Consider the following 11,090-nt stretch of genomic DNA (forward strand, 5'->3'; position numbering starts at 1 on the left):
TTCAGATTGTGAAAATGTGTTTTGTGAAAGTGTAAATAGTGAATGTGATGAAAATAGTGCTGGGGAATTTATGTACATGCCAGTCAAGATCCAAGGTATGCAAGTTACTGCACTGTTAGATACTGGAAGTAGTATCAATATCATTTCAAAGTCTCTCTTTGATAAATTACCAGTTCAACATGTTAAAAGCAAATCGAATTTTCGATCGTGTAGTGAGCAGACTGTCAAATTGGCCAATAATCAGTCTGTTTGCGTCTTTGGGACAGCCAGTATCTCAGTGCAGACATCTTGTTCGTCTAAGGTACATTCAATATTTGTATATATTTTAGATTGTGCATCTCATCCTTTAATACTTGGTACTTGTTGTTTGATTTCTAAAAAGATTGTGTTAGATTTTGACAAATTTGTAACTTTTAGAGGTCAGAGCAAATGTACAAAAGTTAGATGTAGATCTAGTTTTTCAGTGCCACCCAAGTCAGAAATGTTCATAAGTGGCAAAGTTACCAAAACCAAAATGATAGGTTTACCAGGTGTTTGTTCTGAACATAATTTGTTTTTGAGAAAAGGGTTACTTCTAGTGAAATCAGTTGTTACTATTTCAACAAACGGCTCAGTCCCCCTTAAGATATTGAACCCTGGTGATGAACCTGTGTTTGTACATAAAGGATCAATTCTGGCTCATTTCAAACCACTTGAAAATTCGTTCCATATTCAAACGATAGACTTGGACAAGACCCCCGTCGAGTGTGCAAACGTAACTTTATCTGACTCCAAGTCAGCTCCAGCAGTGAATCCTCATTCCAATGAACAATTTCTGCTGAATTTCAACTTTGACGATGTATTGAGTGCCAGCGACAAAAAGTCATTAACAGCCTAAACATCATCGACCATACCGATTACCACCTGATAAGAAACAAGTGTTGCGTCACCAGCTTGACGATCTTTTGAGACAGAATATTATTGCACCTGTTCAAGAATGTGAAAATGTCCCTATTACAAGTCCTATTGTGTTAGTATCCAAACAAAACAAACCAAAGGGGAAATTAAACAACTTAACTAAAGATCAGTGTTTGTCATACTACAGGTTTTGTTGTGATTTTCGCTACCTTAATTCTGTGACGCAAGAGTTCCGATACAATATCCCTGACTTACAGGAACTTACAGAATCATTTACAGACAAAGTGGCGAACTTTATCTCGTCCATAGATATGAGCATAGGATTTTTCCAGATGCCTATCTCTGAAGATTCAACAAAGTATACAGCTTTCAATACTTGTTATGGCACATTTAAGTTTCTACGACTTCCCATGGGACTAAAAACCTCACCAAATGAAATAGTTTCCAGTTGTTGATGGACAAGGCCCTTCGTGGTCTTACATTCAAGTCAGTATTGTTTTATTTGGACGATGTTCTCATTTGTTCCGAAACTTTTGAGCAACACCTTGCAGATCTTCAGGAAGTGTTTGGTCGTCTTCATTCTGCAGGACTTAAACTTCATCCATCGAAATGTCATTTTGCGCAACGCAAGTGTGTTTTTCTCGGACATGCGATATCTAAAGATGGAATTCAACCTCCTACCAACAAAGTTGAATTGATTATGAACTATCCCCCTCCAACTAACATTAAAGAATTACGGCGAATCATGGGACTATTTAATTGGTTTAGAAAATTCATACCAAATTATAGCGCCATTGCATAACCTATACTCAAGTTAATGAAGAAAAATGCCAAGTTTAACTGGACTTCTGAACAAACAACAGCATTTACTGAACTCAAGAAGCCCCTAAAGAATTCGCCTGTTCTCAGTTTTCCTCGTTACGACCTGATTTGGTTCCAAAGGACTCGCGCAATGGCAACGCTTCTATGGCCCTACAAAACTTGAACTTTTAGGAATGGTAACTGCGGTATTAGACTGTGCGCCTTACATACGGGGAAGACACTGTATCGTTGAGTGCGATCATCAAGCCCTGAAACCCCTATTTCAAAAGCAGTTAAAAGGTGCAATTTACGAGAGATGGCTAGCAATTCTGCAGCAATTTGACATCGACATCAAATATAAACCAGCTTCAGAAATATGTGTGGCAGATGCGTTGTCCAGGAATCCAGCATTCTCTACAATCCTAGAATAGAGTCCAGAGGAAGATGATCCGCATTTCCCCAGTCTATCCCAAAAGCACCGGTCCGTCGGACAAAACAGGTGAAAATCTTATTGGTCCGATGTACTGACTAGTAAAATCGGTCCGTTTTTCCGAGGTTTGTTTTGGTCGGGTTTTAAATTATATAGTTCTATTTCATCATATAGATGCTTTAATTAATAACAAAACACATTATTAAAAACGTTTCGTGGACTGTGATTGTTTTAAAACCTACTTCCGCCACAATGTCTCTAAAATATTTCGATGGAACAGTACCAGGAAAGAAAAAGAAACATTTCAGTTAATCTTTTAATGTGTTATCTGTTTATTGATTTACCGGGTATATGCTATGAAGTAACATCGTCATGATCATTATATGATAAAAGTTTTGGACCGGTGAAAATTCGTTTGGTCCTGTGAGATTGTGTTAACTGTCTGTCCGAATGTCCTGTGGCGAGTTTTCTTTTTTGCGAAGACTGTTTCCCCTATGTCCCAGAGACACCAACATCGGTAAAATTACCTAACGGGCAGGACTTACACACACTGTTTCCCGGTAATCCAGAAGTTAATTTCATCAAGGCCTCTAGATGTGATTATGACGCTGATACCGAGGACGATTTTAGGTTGCCATTACGTAAGAAACGGCTGCGATCGAAGTCTGCTTATTATGACAAGACCCACAGTAAATTGCAAAGTTCACTGAGGTCACCGTCTGTTCTGAACCATTCGATAAGACTACCGAAATTGACAGTTCCAGCAGTGCAGAGCAAAGTATTTCTTATCAACGTGCTACTGAACCAGACGACCCACAAAGTGTTCGGGAGCAACCTGTGTCCGTTGATAATGAAAACCCTGATTATTTTCAAAACACCACCTTTCTAAAATCAGATGTCATAAAGAAACAACACAGTGACCCAGAGCTAAAATATCTGATAAATTACATTGAAAATGGCATCCTTCCAGATTCACAAAAACTGGCCAGAGACATTCTCTTAAAACACTCAGATTACGCATTAATTGATGGCATGCTGTTTCACTCTCGTCATGCAAAATCAAAGAGAGCCAAAACACTAAACAAATATCAACTAGTGGTCCCTAAAGAAATGATAAAAGACATTTTATACATGCACCACGACTCTCCGCTGGCTGCACATAGTGGCATTCAGGACACTCTGGATAAAATTAAGGAACATTATTTTTTCCAGAAAATGTCTCCAATTGTCAGTGATTATGTTAAATCTTGCCAACATTGTCAGAAAAGAAAAATTTCTCGAATGCTTACTAAATCTGGAGTTACTTCCTATCCCACACCAACCGCGCCTTTTGAAGTTCGGGAGATTTATTTGTATGGACCATTACCCTTATCTACCCAAGGAAGCTCCTACATCTTTACAGCTGTTGACATGTTTAGCAAATATTTCGTTGCTTTTCCTATCAAATCAAAAGATGCCTTGACAGTCGCCCATGCATTTTTCAGGCTTATTACGAGTATGTAGTATGTAGTACAGTTATCAGTGACCAGGGAAGTGAATTTATAGCCAAGGTTACGTCCGAGCTCTGCAAGATGCTGCATATCGCCCAACAATTTACTCCGGCCTTTGCGCACCATTGCCTTGGAGCCTGTGAACGGATACATGCGACACTTGCTGAGAGACTAACATCTTACATATCTCCAGACAAAAGCAACTGGGAAAATTACTTATCATCTGTTGTATTTTCCATTAATTGTTCCGTGAACACTAGTCTAGGATATTCTCCCTATGAGATTGTATTCGGGTGTCGACCAAAATTTTCACTAGTCAACTATCATACAGAACCAACGGAAGTTCCCAAGGACACTGCTACTTTTCTTAGAGACAATTTAAGTAAAATAAACATCATTCGTACAGAAATAATGGAAAATGTACAGAAAGCTAAAGACACAATGTTGAGCAATGCCAATACCAAAAATGCAATCTTCGGCCTTTAACATTACAGAAGAATGACTACGTGTTTGTTCAAAAAGAAAACGCACACAAGCTTCAGAACCAATTTACCGGACCTTATGTTGTACACAATATACCAAGTGCACGCACTGTGTTAATCAAGGACCCAGTCACCAACAAAGTGCTAGATAACATTGTTCACATCAATCGTGTTAAGGAAGCTTTTGTCCGGGAGCCTACTCCCTCTGACTTTTTCAGTGTTGTGTCTGCAAGACAAGTCACAGAGAAAGACCAAAGCTGTCAAACTGACGTGGTTACGACACAACGGGACGTTCCAGAGGTTACATATCCAAAGCGCCCTCAACGGACAATCAAAAAACCACTTCGTTTCCGGGAGGACAATCATGTGGACCCTCGGAATATTGTCACATACACGGCATCTTCTGACAGTGATGGGTTTCACAGAGTCAAGAAAATCTTAGGTCAGCGATACTCTCCCAAAGGATTGCAGCATCTGATCCAGATTGCAGGCGAACCTGCAGATAATGCGTTTTGGGTTGCGCCTTCTTATTTGAACGCCAAAGCCAGGGAAGCTATTCGAAAAAGACCCCCTCCCTTTATTACCTGAGCCATAAATCCTATGTTGTACATTATTAGGGCCCTCAAGGATTTGCGGATGCCCTATAGTAATCACTCTGTCTGTCCGTCTGTCTGTCTCTCTGTCCGTCTGACTGTCCGTCTGTCACTCTTCCGTCCACAAATTTTCTGTTTTTTTCTAATAACTTTTTTTATGGTTGCCCAATCAAGTTCAAATTTGGTATGGTAGTTCAGTAGGCAGAAATACATATTTTGATGCTAAGTTTGGTTCTCTATGTCTTCTGGTTTGGAGCTGGGGTGGTGGGGTAGATTCCTTAACTATGCATAAAAATGAATGGGCAACTTTTTTTATGGTTGCCCAATCAAGTACAAATTTGGTATGGTAGTTCAGTAGGCAGAAATACATATTTTGATGCTAAGTTTGGTTCTCTATGTCCCCTGGTTTGGAGCTGGGGTGGTGGGGTAGATTCCTTAATTTTATATATATAAGAATGCATTGGCAAAGAGAGATAACTGCTGAAGATGTTCCCATTGTAAACTGAATGCTGGCTATGAGTCCCTTGGGATTAATTAGCTTTCCTCCTGAAGAAAATCCAGAGCATTATCTTTATCTGTCACATTGAGATGAATTACCACCTCTGTCTGCAAATGAAGTTTGTTTTGAAGTTAAGTCAATTTGGAATGCTATGAACACTCTGAAATGTGGATTTAAATATAAATTTTTATGATTTATTTTTGTTTAATAGTTATGATTTCATTGAATTCTAAAAGCAAGAAATAGATTAAAGAAGATTTTTTGATTTACTTTTTTTCAGTTTATGTTAATTAACTTTTAAGATAGTTGTATAAAAACCCCATTCTATCATTGATACTGAAAAAGTTCTTATTATAACTTTAGAAGAAAATGATGAGAGAGGTACAATTAATCCTTTGGGATTAATTATCTAGCCTGCTGCAGAAAATTTAGTAGGCTTTTCTTTATCTTTAAGATTAATGAAAACCTTTGTCTGCAACTGCTGTTTGTTTGAAGTTAAGGTCAAGCCTTCATGATATTTGCATTCATTGAAGGCTGGCATTCTATATAACACAAGCTTCATAATTGTTTAACCCCTTAACGGCCAAGTTCGCCTTTTGACGCATTTTTAGCATCACAGTGATTTAACTGTTGGCGTTTTGTAAATAATTGGGATACAACAAAACAGTTGATATTTTCTGAAACTAGAGAAGAAACACAACAATTTTTCTATTATCAGTTTTTCTCTGCGATGTTAAGAAATTATCGTTAACTTGAATTGAACATTGAATATAATTGTGGGAAGTTAGTAAAATTCCGCATAAATGAGTGATTTTGCGCTATCTTCTGTAGGCTGTATCTCACTTACAGCACACGATAAAAAAAGATGAATGCCATATCCTAAAAGCGGGAAATTTTCCCTACATTTTCTCTATTGGACATTGAAAGGTACGACCATCCGTTACAGAAATATTTGCTGTTGAATATTGGAACTTTTTCGAGTAAAACAAAAAAAAAGCACTATGACGTCATCTAACGTTTTACGTGTATACAATGAAATCGTTCATAAGTTCGGTGTGAAATAAATCGATTCTTTCAATATATGGAACAGATTTATTTTTGAAAGGAATTATTTATAAAGAAGAGTTAATATACGAAACGTTTTGAGCCATTACCATGTAATAAAGGAAATTTTCATTAGCTTTAGAATATAAGTGATAGTTCTTGACCCAACGCCCCGATTTCGCGCACCCACTGTTTCAGAAATTCCTGTCGAATTTTGTGTCATTCCTACATGTAGTAGGAATAATTAATCAAGTAATCAGGTATTGTCGTTACCATTTTCTTACTTTTCGGATTTGTCATTAAAAGTTAAAAAAAATATACAAGCTTATAAATTTTTTTTCGAGTCCTTAGGCTAGTATTTTAAATGTACTTGAAAGGAAAAGCTGTCACAACGATGAAACATATTAGGAGTTAAAATTTCGATGAAAGAGATATTTTTGCTATAACGCACAAACTGCATTTATTAAACTGACGCGATTATTTTTCTTACCCTTATCTTTATCTAATATAAAATGAATGTATAGGAACATGAAAATAAAATAATGAATATACACTGTGATATTTAATTTTTAAAAATCGGGAAACTTAATTTCGTTTGAATTATTTCCCTTTCTGTTACCATGGTTGTTATATACACAGGGAGAGAAATAGCACGGAACAGTCATTCTACAAAAACAAGCATGGACAATTAATTTTCTTTTTTTTTCAGGTCACTTACATATTTGCCGTTATAATATCTTAACTATAAATTTTAAGATCGAATTCAGCTCTAAGATATAACATACACGCATGTTTTTTTTTTTTTGTTTTTTTTTTTAAATATTTACCGATATTTATGTAGTTAAAGTTTAGATATGAACATCATGAAGGCCTAATGTTGAAAACGTATTCCACTGCAAATCTTAATGTCGCTTCATTTTTTTTTTTACAAATTTCAAGACGGGATTCTCAGCAGTAAAAGCATTCCTAACAGATTGCGATGAATGTTAAATAATTTTTTTTTATCTTGAATAAAAAAATAAAATCAAATCTATTCTCGAAAAAGAAATGCATGGATCTTCTTTCATAAGTAATCATAGCATATCGCTAAAAATCAATTAACTTCAGGACTGAGTTTGGTCTAAATTGCACGAACAGATTAATTGCAGGTTTCAAAAAGAACTGAAATTTACCAAAAAACCTTATATCATTAATACTAGTTGCGAGTCAGCTATTTATTTTTAAGACAATACTTTTTTAGATATAACAGATTGAATTGGAGAAAAACCTTTACTTCCGAAGTGGTAATTCAGGAAGGATTTTGCATGACAGATATAATTTTTTTTTCATTCTTTGGGGAGCAAAATTCTTCATACTTCTGTTTTATATCCTAAAACAAGCTTTGATTTTAACTATTGCAGAGAATTTTAACTTATAATATAAAAGTTGGAGATTTAACTTCCGTAACCTTAACTTCATTACGACATTTTTACAGAAATTTTAACTTAATTTTGGATATGTGAGACTTCATAAATCATACATTTGTGTCTATACTACGGAACAATGGAATATTAAAATTGTTTTTAAAAAGTAATCGATGCAAGAGTTGTGGACAATTTTTTTCCCCAAGTTCAATGATATGTCTTTAAGAAAATTATGAAACAGTTATTTTTTTCATGATTTATATAATGAATTCGTCCATTTATCGTAAAATGATTGGGAATTACATGTAAGGTCGGGTAGCGAAGTGGGACATACAATGGAAGTACCGTATATACTCGCCTATAAGTCGGTCCGCCTATAAGTCGGTTGTATTTAATAAGCTTGTACATCAGATGGACTGACCTCATAGAAAACCATACTTTTAATAGCTCGCCTATAAGTCGGACAAAGAGTTTTAGACCAGAGATTAACTCCCAAAAAACCGACTTATAGGCGAGTATATACGGTATATGCATTGGCGTCGGTAGCAAATTGAAAGTGGAAGGGGGAAAGTAGAGGAGAAAAAAATATTTAAGTTACCAAAAACTTGAAAAGCGAAAAAAAAATGTCCTGCGTCCTTCACGAAGATCCTATTTCGGGAGGGAGGGAGGGGGAGGGTTAATATCGAACTTCTCTAAGTAAAATTTCTGTCTAAATCTACGATCCTATGTTCATTGTTTATATTATGGCTATGTTTGCAAAAAAGAGGCCCTAGCCCCCCACCCTCCGGTTCCGACGCCTATGATATGTAAATTTGTGTAGCGATTCAGATTCCGTTTCTTCTATTGAGACTTTGAATAAAAAAAATGTGTATCTCTGTATGCTCTACATATGTATCAAATTTTATCGAAGTCAGTAAAAAACTGTAGGAGGGAGAGCGATTCAAAAATTGTTTACGACAATCAGACAGTTGTAAAGCCGAAGTCGAACGGATGAGGTATTGACATTGTGTAATTGTATAAACTCTTTCTATTAAACAAAATTGACCAGCAAAACTAAAAACTAATTGAATGCATGCTTTGTTTTAATAGTAACACCAAATCCTCTGGTTTGGAAACATTATTTGTAAAATTGTTTGTATTTCAGGGAAGAATAAAAGGAGAAAAGCACATATTTTGGCAATTATGGGTCTCAATCGTTGCCATGGCAACCGTGACGTCAAATTACTCTGCATAATCAAATACTTTAGGATCTTACCTTTCAGAAAATATATAGGTTACTCTATGTAAAAGTGACTTGAAAATGTCTAAAATTCTATTTGAACTTTTTTAGGTAATTATGCAGAAAAATTGCAAAATCTCTGGCCGTTAAAGGGTTAAATATACATTCAATGTTAAGTTGTTCTTTACTGCCTAATGTAAATACAAGGATATTATTTTCAGGTTTTTGAATATTCAGGAATTATCTTGAAATTTTAAGAATACAGTTGCTGTTGCTTATTCTTCGTACATTTTTTAATCATTCCGTAAGCTGCACCCTTTTAATTCTACCCCATGGCGGGGCCCTTGCTGACTGGTCAGTTTTCTAGTTATGTGTAGTTTTTTTTTTTAATTCTTGTTAGTTGATTTTGTTTTGTATTTTATTTTTCATTTTGGCGCCTTGTATAGATATTTTGATTTATGATTGGATTTTGAGATCATTGCTATTTGGAGTGAATTATGTTTCACAGCATTTTTGTCCGAGAAGGTAATTTGCTCTAGTTATTTAACTGCAGGAGCTCGTCTCGTGGTGCTGAGGAGATAATTTAATTAAGTTGAGTGACCGACTCTGTGAGAGAGCAATGTTTACTAGCTTTGCTATTAATTACTGTTTGATTGTGGCTGTTTCGAAGTCATCCTTTATCTAAGTAATTATTTTAGCTGCTGTATATCAATGTCTCCACGCTAATTGTTTTGTAAACCATGGTACTTACATGATAGATGGAAGTTTTATTTTTCAATTATTTGTGTCATTACGGGTTATGCCTATTTTTACAATTATAATTTAATATGTTTCTAATGTACAGCTTAATGATAAGTGAAAGTACGAGAACATTGTTTTGAGTTTTTACTCATGTTGTAAATTGTGTGACATTTGTTTATTTTTTTTCTGTGTAATCCTCATTTTTTTTAAATATTAATTTGCATTTATTAACCCCATGTAAAATTGTTTTACAATTTTATTTTCTGTGGGCGGATGTTATGATTATGGGTTATAAGGGTTTATAAATGACAAATTTTTAATTATGAATATATTTATACATAATTGTTTATTACTTTTCGGTCTTGTTTGACATCTGTAGTTGAAAGTTAATTGTTTTCATTTGATGTTTAGGAAAGACATTTTTGCACATGTTAGCAATATCTAATTCTTGACATCTCTTTCCTGTCTCACGATATCAATGTCATTTACTCATACTTGTTATCAACTTTATGGTTAGATCTTAGGATCGTGTTCTTTGAATTTGTTATGCTTAGCTCTACCTAATTTCAGTGTTGTAAATTAATGTCATACGGATTCCCCCTGTTCTTGCAATGTTCTATCCTTAATTTAATTGGCTGGTCAGTACGAAAGTGGGCGGAGTTGTCAAAGATTAGATGTGAGTGAGTTTGTAAGTGAGTAAATTTTTAGGAAAATTCTTTGTTAAATTCAGTTGTTCTAAATTTTACTTCAATCATTTTACAATGCAAAGTGTACAAAGATTTTCCTATCACTGCAAAACACTATTAATCACTTCTAATTTCATATCATGTTAATAAACATTGGTATCTATGGTTAGATGAAAATGAACCTCAATTTTTTTAAATATGTAATTTTAAAATAATTTTTATAGCGTAAAAATTTCGACTTTTTATAAGACCTTTCTGAGAACTTCAAAGGACCTTAAAACACATTGAGAGGTATAAAATGAAAATTGTCACATGAAAAGATTTAATTTTCAAGCTTCATTTTGAGAATTTTTGAATTTAATTATAAATTAAAGAGTAATCCTTCCTGGCTGAAAATCGGATTACCTTAATTTTGAATGAATAGTTTTCGATAGGTCTGAATTTAGCAAGAGTTACTTCACGTTGGCCGCCATATGGCGGAGGTCGAGTCGGTGATTTTACTCTTTGGTTTGTCTTACCAAAGTTAAGATAAATAGCAGAAATATTCAAGGTGGAAAATCTTCATTATTTTTTTTTTTAAACAAAGGAGGCTTCCAAAAATATATACATGTTCTTCAAAGAAATGGTTCCTACCCCCAAAATTGCATACCGGTATAGGCCTATATACATTTATACACTGAATTGACGACGGATTTTCCCGTTATTTCCCATGCAATTATGACAAGAAGCACACGACGGGTGTGACCGGTCGGCAGGGGATGCTCACTCCTCCATGGCACCTGATCCCACCTCTGATGTTTTGGAG

General features: G+C 35.1%; 1 long non-coding RNA gene across 1 annotated transcript; it reads left to right on the top strand.

Moving 5' to 3' along the window:
* Positions 1 to 5,506: 5,506 nt before the first annotated feature.
* On the top strand, positions 5,507 to 10,315 carry LOC134270120 (uncharacterized). Its single transcript, XR_009992730.1, has 2 exons — positions 5,507 to 5,758; positions 9,011 to 10,315. It is a non-coding gene; the product is annotated as an uncharacterized LOC134270120 (long non-coding RNA).
* Positions 10,316 to 11,090: the final 775 nt, after the last annotated feature.

This window comes from Saccostrea cucullata, unplaced genomic scaffold (assembly GCF_032062105.1).
Source record: "Saccostrea cucullata isolate Sc308-1 unplaced genomic scaffold, CSIRO_AGI_Scuc_v1 ctg4328, whole genome shotgun sequence".
In the NCBI taxonomy this organism is placed as follows: Eukaryota; Metazoa; Mollusca; class Bivalvia; order Ostreida; family Ostreidae; genus Saccostrea; species Saccostrea cuccullata.